Source organism: Dipodomys spectabilis, unplaced genomic scaffold (assembly GCF_019054845.1).
Source record: "Dipodomys spectabilis isolate Male_0828 unplaced genomic scaffold, ASM1905484v1 ptg000242l, whole genome shotgun sequence".
Classification (NCBI taxonomy): domain Eukaryota; kingdom Metazoa; phylum Chordata; class Mammalia; order Rodentia; family Heteromyidae; genus Dipodomys; species Dipodomys spectabilis.
The window spans coordinates 3344026-3357245 of NW_024870919.1; the positions used below are offsets into that span (position 1 = coordinate 3344026).

General features: G+C 35.2%; 1 pseudogene; it reads left to right on the plus strand.

Annotated features, from left to right (window-relative positions):
• Nucleotides 1–5587: 5587 nt before the first annotated feature.
• On the plus strand, nucleotides 5588–5687 carry LOC122124735 (annotated as a pseudogene).
• The last annotated feature ends 7533 nt before the right edge of the window (nucleotides 5688–13220 follow it).

Here is a 13220-nt window from a genome sequence, read left to right on the forward strand (position 1 = left end):
ACCTTCATCATAATATGAAATTAACATACATATGTAAGCATACATATCATATAATACACATGTATAGAGATATTTTTTCCATTGCAGGGCCTTCATTCAGGCCCTGGGAACTCTAGCCTGAATTTCTTTCCTCATGGACAGTAAGCTTCGCCTTCACCCATGATGCAAAATAGTTACCTGGATGGTGAGCTCAAATCCTAGCAATGGCAGAAATACTGGCCCCAGTTCCAACACATTGACATAATTTTTAATGGAACCAGTTATGTTTATTCAGTTCCATACTGAATATTTTAAGAAGTGTAGAATGTTGTACAGCTATTCAGTCAGAAATCCTTCTCTTACCTCCAAAGTGCTTCTCTGAGAACTACATTGTTTGTCTTTGTTCGTTTTTTATTGTAAAAATATTGTACAAGAGTAAGGTAATGAGTAAATTTCATATTGAGCATTGTTACCTCCTCCTTTGTTTTCCCCCTACCATACCTTCCTTCCCATATCCACAACTACCTCCCCCTGCTTAGGTCAGTGAGTTAGTTTTTCGTTTTTGTTTGGCACAAGGTTTGAACTCAAGTAGTAGCAAGTCTTCCCTGACATTGCTACAGATTTACCAAGACCCTGAGTTCAAATACCAGGCTAGGAAAGAAAACAAGCTGAAATTCCAAACTAGGGAGCTTTATTATTTTTTTTAATTTAATTTAATTTTATTTGTGAACATACTGTACAGAGGAGTTACAGTTACATGGGCAGGATAATGCGTACATTTCTTACCAAGCATTGCAGCCTCCTCCTTTGTTTACCCTTCACATCCCTTCCCAGCCTCCCCCTCCCCCCCTAATCCCAATCCTTCTCCTTCCCCCCCTTTCCCCCCTTCCCACCCCCGGCACCAACGTTGTAATTTAGTTAAATATTTCTTTTTTCTTTTTCTTTTTTTTTTTTTGGCCAACCATGGGGCTTGAACTCAGGTCATGGAAACTCTGCCTCAGCTTGGATCTCCCTAGGCTCGGGTGCAGCCTCCGGAACCATAGCTGATCCTAAGATCCTAGGCCCAGGGGGCTTTCTGGAAGAAAAAAAAACTGGGAATCAGAAAAAGTGGCAACCTTCAGGGGGCTGGGGTTTTATTATTTTTTTCTTTGCACAGTGACCATCCTGGGTTTGAATGACATGGCTGCAAAGTAGATATGACCTGCCATTGCTGATGGCTTGTGGGCTATCAGTGAAGCCATAGGACAACCTGTGAACATAGGCCCTGGGTTCAAATCCCAGTCCTGACACCAATGGCAGGATATCACAAGAGACTCATTCCTATGCATGGGCATATCCATTGAATGAGTAGTTCATGCATCCGTCTAGTCTAAAATTGGATGCAATAGTCCTAGAATGTTGATTGAGCTTAACGTATAGTTTATTAAGCATGAAAAGAATATTATTCCTTCAATGGTGGTATAATAAATACCTAAGAGTTGGTAGGAACGTAGTAGGTGTCATTCAATCATAGATAGACGGCGCTGGCACTCTTTAACAATATATATTACTTTGTATACCACCGTCTGCCTATCCATGTATCGCTGTTTTGGCCAAACCTGGGGGTCGATCTCAGTGCCTGGGAACCACTTGACAGCTTCATTGGCTAGAGGCTGCCATGCTCAAACTCACCCATTCATGAATTGGGCCTGCTAGGCCCTGAGTTCAGATCTTAGCACTGCCAGGCATGATGGAGAACACATCTAAAATCTAGATTCTATGTGATAGGATGTAAACAATGTAATAAATTGTATAAGTGTCATAAGAGTCAATACAATAAATGGGAAATAAATTAATAAAACAGGAAATAAAATGAATAAACGCACCAAACACAATATGGACTGAACATCTGAACGGAAGTATAAATCCTATTGTTAAAATGTATATAAGGAGTAACTTTTCCAGGACTGAGGCTTGAATTCAGTCACCCTAAGAGGAGGGAATGGCGGGAGATCCTGAGATACTTGTTTCTGGACCTAGGAAGAGTCATGACATGCGATCAATCTCATCCTTGAATGAGTAGTTTGTGCATGATGCGAGTAGGAAATGATATGCAAGACTCATGTGGTATAGATTATTTGTAAAGAAGAGTTAATGAAGCATGACAATAATTATCACAGACATGAAATTAATGCATCAGAAAAGATCCAAATATAGGTACTCACAGATTGGATTTCATCACAGGTCACCATCAATCCTACTCTATACAAATATGTACTTATTTGCTTTCTACCTTCAACTTATGAATGGATGACTATTATGCTCCCCACTCTCCCCCCAAGGGGCTCAAATTCAGGTTCTGGGAATGATGAGCTCCTTTGGCGCTCACAGGCTGGTGTGCGCATCTGGACCCATTCACCAATTGGGCCTGCTAGGCCCCGAGTTCAGATCCCAGTCCTGCCAAAAGATTCATCTTCAGGTCAGAAGCCAATGGTTGCATCTGTTTTCCTTTCCTGTGCAAGTCTTGGGTCTCAGCAAGGATGGAGAATGCATGGGCCACCTTGTGGTCATGGGAATAAGTTGTTATCCATGTCAGCCCAGTTATACCTGTCATCATATACATAAGAAAATACACAATACATCCATGAATAGCATACAAAATAAACACAATAAGTACACTCAATGCACGATGCAGTCCACACACGAATGTGAATATACATCCCATATTTAAATGATGCATTGAGCACTATTTTGGCCTCCCTGTGGCTCGATCTCAGTTCCTGGGAAGAGCCCATCTCCTTACTGACTCAAAGTCTGGTGTGATCACATGGACCGATTGGGCAGTTGGGCCTCCTAGGATCCGAGTTCGAAGCCCAGCACTACCAAAAATTCACCCTGATGTGAGAAGCCAGTCATTGCACCTGTTTTCCTGTGCTGTGCAAATTCTGAGTCTGAGCCAGGATGGAGAATATATAGGAAAATGATGTCAGCTTATATTTCCATAATTCATTCATCTGCAATAACAATTTGCAAGACTGGAGATGTGAAGAACTTAGACATGATTTTATTCTCGTTCACTTGGAAGATTAATCTTTAGCCAACAGGAAAGTTTAAAAATGGCTTAGAATTTATTCCTAACTACCAGTTTTTATAACTGGCTTTGTACAATGGTATGCGATTATTTTATTTTACAAAGGATAATTTTTTCTACTACCTATAAGTTTTGGAATGAGAAGAAAACTAAAATTTACTACTTAGAGGAATGTGATATAAATAGAAGACAGATTTTATGTTTGTCACATCTCTCATCAGTACCCATATTCAAGACTTAAAGTCATATTTATTACTATGTTAGACAGATAGGGAAAATATATAATAAGGCAACACATGATAAGGCAACTATTAGTGACATTTTAGAATGTACCTTCTTATGTGATGAAATTTACTTTATTAGCTAATATTTGGATTTGGAGTATGGGAGGCTGATCTATTTAACACATTTCTGAAAGGCACCTACTGAACAACACAAATGGTGGGGGGTACTATTTCTACACTTTAATGAATGGTTGAACTTGTTTGGTATTAGTGCTGAGTACGTAAATCAACTCTATTGTAACTTGCTCGCTACACTTGAAAACCTTTTAATGTCACTATCATCTACTTGTCAAGTGTTATTTTGGTGAATATGATTTGAAAAAGTTTATTTGAAAAGGAATATACTTTCAGGAGATTAAATGTAGGTTACATTGGTTTGAGAATGACAACATTTTTAAACTACAGAACCAAGTTTTACTGAAGTACCAGTGTTTTGAAGCACTAAGGGTCTTCTCAATTAATGTTTTTCTAAATTATATTTGACCTCTAAATCAAGTTTTCCTAGTCTTGGTCGACCAATTATGGATCTATGATTCCAGAAATTATATTTTTGGCTGCACTGAAATCTTTCATTAATCATTAGGAGAGGGGTATTAAAAATAACCTTGTTCATTTGTGATTTTGTTCACTCATATGGGCAGGTCATCTGTAAATTGAAAGTTTGAATTACAGTACTTTCATTCAAATTTTGTGATCTCATCTTTCATTTTAACTTGCCTTGCATTTCACAATTGATTACTGCTAATTCTTGTAAAGAATTGGGGCCCTGAAATATTATAGGAAATGAGAAATTGAGATGAGTCTTCAATTATTTTCTGTTGATATGTTGCATGGGCCTATGTGAGAAGTCATGCCCTTGTTATCTGATGATGCAGATAACTGGGACCTGGTATCCTAGGACCCGTGGGTCCTGCAGAAAAATAATAGCTTTTAGACATCATATCAGCAAAATTTGGGTAAAATCAGTAAGAATGCTTCAGAAATATGGAGAAAAACACTTTGCGACCAGCGAGTTAAAACAATAAACAGAGCATCAGAATAAAATCCCTTATATATTAGCAGAAAACAATACTGTTATTTTACCATGTGAATTCCGAAGACCATGAACACTTAGAAGGTATCACAAGTTTATACCGAAGATATTGCATTAATACTTTTTATATTCTAATATATATTCTAAACCTAATTATTTATATTCCAATTTATTTATGGGAATAAATGTCAATATATTTGTCAAATTATCAATTCTAGTAAGATTCACTTTATGAAATTTAAAATCAGCACATATAAATATATAAGTATATATAATATAAAAATTGTTTTGCATTGTTGTGTTGTGTTTAGGGAATCAAAGGCAACTCTGTTTTAAAGTATTATTCCATTACCTCTACCTCAGTTTTTGGTAGAGTTAGACTTAAAGCTTTACCATTTGTAGATTTATAGCCTAGAGGCAAGAGGAAACACTGTGATTAAAACATTACCAATTTAAGGCCTAATATCGAGGAGAAACATATGGACTTCTCCAGGAGCTATGGAAATATTTGGTGGTAGAATGTCAGAAGTGTAAGTTCCTGCTTGGTTGGATGATAGACAGGCCAGGACAATAGGTAATCATGCATATGAACAATTTTTTTCACTTTCTTGGCTTTAGCTACTTTTGAAATGATAAGTACAATTAACAATTATGTTTTGATAAAATACCTTCCATTCTGAACAATTCTGTCTGAACTGTTCATCTCTCTATGATCCCTTGTAACTAAGATTAGCTTTATTCCAGTAAGACAATCTATGCTTTCAGGGTAAGATATTCTGGTTGGTCTGTTCCTACATGGAAGAAGGGTAAAAGTTTAGGTAGATATTTGTCCCAGCAAGACCTCATTTGGGAAATTTTAAGCTGCAGAAAGTTAGAAGTAGCTCTTAAGCAAGGCTTACTTTGAGTCCATTAGCTCCACAAAGCTAACTCAGTTGATAAATAAATACTTGAAAAGCCACGACCTTTGGACTTAGCTGTAAAGGTTTCAAAGTATGATCAAATTTAAAATGAAAATGACAAAATAGTCATTGACAAAAAAATTGTAAATGTGAGCAATCGAACAAACTATATAAGTTTTTTCCAGTATACACAGATTTTTAGAGAAATGAGATCAATAGCATTTTTAGGAACAATAAGGGTTCCTTGTTACAAAAAGACAACTATGGATACATGCCTTTATAAATATTATATCATTACGTACTTAAATTTAGAGTATACTACATGCTTCAGCAGCAGGGCTACCCAAATTACAACAATACAGAGATTAACATGGCACTTGCACAAGGATGATATAAAAATTTGTGAAGTATTCCATATTTTTCATTCTTCTGATGCAAGAAATGAAAAAAAGTTATTAAAAAGTTGATTACAAAAATACAAGTGTAACATACATGTAATTCATAGAATTAAAGGTTAGTTTGACATCAGTGTATTAAATTTTCACCTTAGAAAGGTAAACTTTACAAAACTTAAAATTAGATAACATTGCCATTTTATCCCAAAGAAATAAAATAAGAACCTAGTAAAAAAAGGAATCTTAAATTCCTTCTATGTGGAATGCAATCTGAAAGGTCACATTTATTAATGAATCTATACATGATATAACAATGTAGAATTCAAAGTATTATATCTAGGACGAATGAAATAGATTATGGACATTATACAAACATAGATATACTTTTTTCAGAAAAGCACTCGGAACATCTTTAGTTTCTATACTATTCATTCCAACAGATAAGTTAAAATTATTTCTGATTAAAAAATTCACAAACTCTGCAGGAATCATTATAGATGTATACAAACAACTCTTGAATACATTTTCATATCAAAGTCATGCAATTCACTTGGAAGAATACCATGGAATACATGAATTTTTATAGTAAGATATTGCTGATGCTTTGTATTGTGAAAAAACAATTTGTAGGGACACAAAAGATGGACTGGCATTTTTGAAATTTAAGAATCTTAACCAAACAATAACGACTTAGTAGAACAATTTGTACAGCCTTTGACAACTTCAAAGAGGTAGTGATACATACTTATCCTTTTGGCAATATCAAATGCAGTTTCTTCCAAGTTGTTCTCCAGACCTTGTTTGATATAATGGTTCAACAGAAGGAGATACAGAGTATTTTTGCTATTTCTATTCCCAGCAGCAAGATGCAAGGGGGTCAAGAGCCCTTTAGTTTGGGGATTGGTATCTGCATCATGATGAAATAATAAAGAAGCCACTCTGGTATTATTCCACATATAAGCACTGTGCAGGGGTGTCCAGCCATTCAGAGTTATTGCATGAATATCTGCCTTGAGCTAGCAACTCATGGACAATGTCTAAGTGTCCACTCTAAGCTTACCGATGAAGAGGGGTATACTCATCCTCATCCCTAGTATTCATCTGGGTGGCCTTTTTGGAAAGTAGTCTCCGCACCATAGTAAGCCGATAAATTTTGGCATCCCAAAGAAGAAATTTGCTTGGATCCTACTCCATTTTTTTCTTGCAATTCATACCATTCCTCACTTTTTCATCTTGTTCCTTGTGTTCATCAGAATTGCCTAACCAGAGACTTTGAGTGCCAGTGGGAATGAGATGTCCATGTATTTCCCCAATAGTTCACATTGGTTGAACTAGTCAGAAAAAACTGAATTTTTTGCACATGTATTTTCACCATGATTTATTTTCTCTTTTTCCATTTTTACTATTCTAAATTATTCTAACTGGAGAGTAGTGAATTGATAGAGAGCAGAGGAAAGATTTTCCTCAGTATTCAAAGGTACAGAGTGAAAATGAGGACCAGTGGTGTCTTCATGTGCAGCTTTTTCTAGGAATGAGAAAATAGGAAACAATGCCTTCTATGTAAATGATTTGGGAAATACCATGTTATAGTGTAAGAGAACTCACTATTCAACATATTGTCTTTAAGAGCTTTCTAGTAGCTTTCTAATGTTGGTATTCAACATTATAAAAAATGTATAATGCAGTAGTAAAATAGAAGTCCTTTGTATGACTACCTAAATTCTTGTTTTTTAAAGACACTGGTTTTCATATAAAAATAGGCCTATCTATTGTCTGCAGGTGATTTTGATGATTGAAGATGCTTAATGAGAAGTCAAAATGTATTAGTAGTCCTTTGCTGCCAATTAAATTTCACTTTTTCTTCTTGGAGAATATAATGATCAAAGCAATAGTTCAGAATCAGCAAGCAATAGTTCAGAATCATGCTTCAAGCGCAAGTGAATCACCAGTAAGTAATCCTCGATTCCATTTTCCACAAAGTTTTGTCACAGATACATTCTGTCTGCCTTCTCTAGCTGCTTTCCTAGCCTGGACCTGTTCCTTCATTGTATAGGAAAAGTGTGATTCAACTGATTTCAATCAGATCTGTTAGTAGAATTATCAAGTATTTAGATTCTTTCATTTTAAATTATTTGTGGGGCCTGACCTGGGCACTGTCCTTGAGCTCTTCAAATCAAGGCAAGCGCTGTACCACTTGAGCCACAGCACCACTTCTGGATTTTTCTGTTTATGTGGTGCTGTTTTGGGAAATGGCAGAGCAGAAAGTGAAATGATGCAATCAAAAATGTAAAAACAAAATAAATTAGGATAATTATGGAGCAATCATGAAAGAGAGAGAGGAAAAGAGACACAGATGTGCAATGAACTAGCTAGCCACAAAATATATGCTTCTAATCAATTACAGAGCAAACAATTTTTTATTTTTTAAAAGAGATGGAAATAGAATTTATGTATTTACTTGAAATTAGTAAATACAGTTTTAGTCGCCTACATAAAGAGACATAGCTTTGACCAAATTACAGACAAGAATCTTAATCCTTGGGCTGGGAAGGTGGCTCAGTGTAGAGTGCTTGCCTTGCAGCTTACTACAGTGCAGACACTACTTTCCAAAAAGGCTACTCATATGAATACTAGGGATGAGGATGAGTATACCCCTCTTCATCAGGAAGCCTAGAGTGGACACCTAGACCTTGTCCATGAGTTGGTATCTCAAGGCAGATATTCATCCAATAACTGTGAATGGCTGGACACCCCTGAACAGTGCTTATATGTGGAACATATTGCAACAGCACACACACACACACACACACACACACACACACACACACACATACACACACCCCATCAGATTTCTTCTTAAATATTTTTTGTGTATGGTCTTAAGAAGAAATCTACATTACTAACTTGAATTTCTGACAGGACGATATCATCACTGTACATCTTGCTTCTGTGCTTTCAGTTTTAAATTACTATATAAGTATGTGCATTACATAAGTATAGGAAAAAGTAGGAGCCACACGGGTGGCTCAGGTCTTTAATCCTACCTAATCAGAAAGATGAAATCTGATGATTGTGCTTTGAAACCAGACCAAGAAAAAAAAGTCCATTAGATTATGAATTGAAAGTAACCACAGAAGCTTGAAATGGAGTTGTATCATTAGCAGTAAAATGCTAGCCTTGAGAAAACTAAAACAAAATAAATAACAAATTCTGAGACAGAGCCAGGCCCTGAGTTCAAGCTATATATTAGCACCAAACTAATGAATGAATGAATGAACTAAAAATAAATTAAATGGTCACATGTGGAGAGACAGGTAAAATGTAACAACCATGGTGACTGGATTATGTATTATTTTGTAAAAAGGAAAATTATCATTTTTCCTAATCACTAATATTTTACTTGAACTTTTTTGTACAATAAACTCCGAATTTGACATGCATGTATATGTGTGTGTACATGTGCGCACATGTGTATGTATGTGTGTGTGTGTGTGTGTGTTCGTTTGCAATGTTGCTTGCCAATGAGGACAGAGTGAAGCTGAAAAGAGCTGTGTTGCAATGTTGTTATTTATCAGTGTTCCGTCCTGTCATTTCAGTGGAACCACCCTTCTTTACATTTTATTTGTCAAATAATAACATCATCATAATCAAAGTATTTACAACATTAAGTTAGATAAAAGAGATCACTTTCAGCTCTTTGTATATGTTAGGCAATAAGATACACATATATTTGGGTAGTAAGTTATTGCTGTAAGATGACTGTCAATACAAAATATGTATTTGACCTCTTAAATTGGTTATACTTTTGAGATATACTCATGGAGTGAGTTTGACTGACTTGACCAAACAGGTATTACTCTCTGGTTATTCCTGTGAAACTCAAGGTGGATAAACTCTTTCCGGATTTCAGTTGAAAATAACTTTCTTTGTAAGATCATATCTATTCACACTAAGATAATAAATCCCGTATTTTTTAGGTTTGAATATCCCATCATGTTGACTGAAAATCAGTATTGTGGATATGTTTGTTAGATACACATTGCAAAAAAAAAAAAGCATGTGTCACCTCCAGATTGTGGATGCATTTGAAGTTGTATTTTACATACAAAGGTTTCTTCATTAATAGTTCTTTTGTGGGAGTAACTATCACAACTTTAACAATTAAGTCTTTTTGAATATCTTTTCCAATAGAAATAACATTCCAGAGCGAGTCTTCAATTTCTGAAAACCCGTTGAATATTTTAGTGTTATTTCAGTTCATTGACTACACAGCTAAAGACATTTTTGTAATAAACATTGTTAAAATCTGAAAATGTAAGTGGGGATATAGGTTTTTTTTATGCATCATTTTATGAAAAGACAGTTCTTATGAAACTAAAAGATATAGAATAAAAGAATGGAAGTGAATTGGGTGAGCTAATTATTAGTATAACTTTGTTTTCTATTAGCGTAGTCCTTTGAAAGTACATGATGAATTTAAATTATGTCCTTTGTTACACTATGATTCAGTTATTTTTAGAATCTTTGTAGTTATAAGAGTGAATTTGTAGTATAAATAAATGTTTTTGGAAATGATTAGGATTAATCTTGTGTTTTGTTTCCTACTCCCAAGAAAATGAGTTATTTTCAACTGTTAACAGTTTACAATTGAATCTTCAGCATCATGAGAAATTTTGAACAAATATAGTATTATTTATGTCTTTTTGGGGGGAGGAGGGGGTCTGGTAGTGGGGCCTGACCTCTGGGTCTGGGCGCTGTCCCTCAGCTCTTCAGCTCAAGGATAGTGCTCTTCGACTTGAGCCACAGTGCCACTTGCGGCTTTTTTCTTTTTGCTTATGTGGTGCTGAGGAATCAAACCCAGGGCTTCACGCATGCAAGGCAAGCACTCTAACACTGAGCCACCTTCCCAGCCCTTTATGTCTTTTAAAATCAATTGTATTCACAAGTTGGAGAGGCTTTAATTCATACTTAGGTCTTGTTGTCTATGATTTTTATCCTCTCATTCCTAACATTAATGATTGGTCAGACTGCATTTTTGGGTACATGAAAGGTAAAATATTTATCTAGAGTCAAAGGTGATTTTTATATGTCTTATTTTAATAGCATTTTAAAGTAGTACCTTTCTCTCAAAATGTTGGGTATAAAAAGCAATTAAAATACTTCTAATGGTAAACAACTTAGTTGAGCTACAATGTGGAAATGATTGGTCCATAAGACCTGCAGTCTGTTTCCATCAGGAATTGGGGAGGTGATTCTTTCAGTAAGACAGTGTTAAACAAAGATAGGGTCCCCAGGCAGTCAGTGTTGAATGAAGGGATAGAATATGATTTCTGCTATTTTGACCTAGAAACCAAGAATGTTATACTTTAGCAGTTCTTTTCACCAGGGAGGTATTCACTGATTATGAACTTTGAGTATTCATATTACAGTTCCCTATTTTCTAACAAAGATAAAGTGAAATATTATGAGTGTACACAATAATTCTGGGAAATTTTCCTAGAATTAGTAGACTAAGTGCTGGTATTTTAGTCATAAAATAGAATGAGGTTAATTGATACAGTGGGAGATGAACCTCAGGCTAACACTTACCATGTGTGCAATGTTGTACTAGTAATTCCAACTCTGAGGACTTCAATATCATCGTCTGAGAATTAAAAATGTAAGTAGTTCAACTTTATGGAATTATTGTGAGGATTAAATTAGATACCATAGGTAAAGTACTTGGAAAAACAATCAATTAGCATTTGGCAAATTCTACCTGTTATTTTATCATGTGGTTAATTCTAACATCTTTTACTGTGATTTTTACTGTGTTTCTTTATGATGTGCAATGTGATGGTTTTCCCAAACTGATTCTCACAATTCACATTCCATTCAACAAAAAGAAATGTGTAACAATTCCGTTTGTTTTGCTCCTTATTAACTTTTGTTTCCATTTTATTTTATAATGAAATATGATTTCATAAATCTACTGTAGATGTAAAAATATGTTAATATATTTCTAACTGTATGTATTGTTCTATACATATACACATATAATACACAGGTTACAATGATTATTTATAACTTCTGTAACTATACAATTTACTAAATTATTAAAAACATCGACAGCTCATGCCTGGAATCCTGGTGACTCAGGAGGCTGAGATCTGACTATCATGGTTTGAAGTCATCCTGGGCAGGAAAGTCCATGAGCCTCTTATCTCCAAACAACCAACCGAAAATCAGAATTGGAACTGTGGATCAAAGTATTAGAGTGGTAGCCTTGAGCGAAAAAGCTTATGGACATCACCCAGGCTCTTAGTTCAAGAACTACAATCTACCCCCAAAAAATCTATTTAATTTACACCTGTGTAAGTAGAGTATTTCCATCACCCAAATGCACATCCATGCTCATTTGCAAGGTAACTCTGTTTTGCCTAAAGTACCACTAAACATTATCACTAAAGGACCATTGGAATGTGGTTTCATTCTATCTCTCTAATGGATTTTCCCCACTCAAATACTCAAGTGTTACAATTGTTCTAATTATTAAAATCACAGCTTTTTTCTTTAATAACCCTAATATTAGAGTTTGAATTGAGTGTTTTGTTCCCCTTAAATAGGTGTTCTTACCACTTTGTCATGCCCCCAACCCTAAGTAATCCTGATTATTTTTCAGCTAGAAAATGGCTTCCTACTTGTGCATGAACTTGGCCTCAGTCCACTTGATGTTATTCTACCTGGAATTTAGAATAACAGGTGCATGGCATTGTGTACAGAACTTTCTGTTCCGTCTGGGCTTTTGCCACTATCCTCACAACATTGCACTCCCATGTAGTCACGAATTTCATAAGCTTGTCATACCTGATTTTTTTTCTAAATCTTTCATTTCCTGCAGGCTCTTGTGTAATGAATTAATTTGTGTTTTCTTGGGTTGTTTATTTCATTTGAATCTATGTGTTGAGTTGTTCCTCACTTTTCCTTTTGTTTCTTTCCCTCAAGTTCTTGCCTAAAGTGCTGAGAAACCAATTCTTCTTTCTCAAGATAGTCAGGGTGAACATTATTTATTCCAAAGCAATTTCAGTATCTATGAATGGTATACACATGCTAACCGCTGAGAAGGGTGTTTTTATTTTCATGGCAGTCTTTGGCATACACAGACAGATCATGAAATATATGAAGAAAATAAAACTACAGATGAATGCCAAGAGGAGAATAAGCTATTATTAATTGTATGACAGAGGTTTCTCTTCTAGTGAAAGAAATATATTGCTTGATGCAGGATTTCACAAAATCATATTGCTAGGAGGAACCTAAAAAATCATCTAATACTATAGACTTGAAAGTGATGAATTGACTTCCTGAATAATTTACTTTTGGGTCAAATAAAAGCAGGCTTCCAAAAAGAGAGTCGATTTTAGAGAAACATGATGAATTTTATGTAAATATGTCCTTAGCTGATTTTGTTAATTTGTGAACTAATACAGGGAAATAAAGTACAGCAAGATAAAAAAATATAAACTTCACATTGAAATACTCATTTGTGTTTTTGTATGTGTGCATGCATGTGCGAGTACA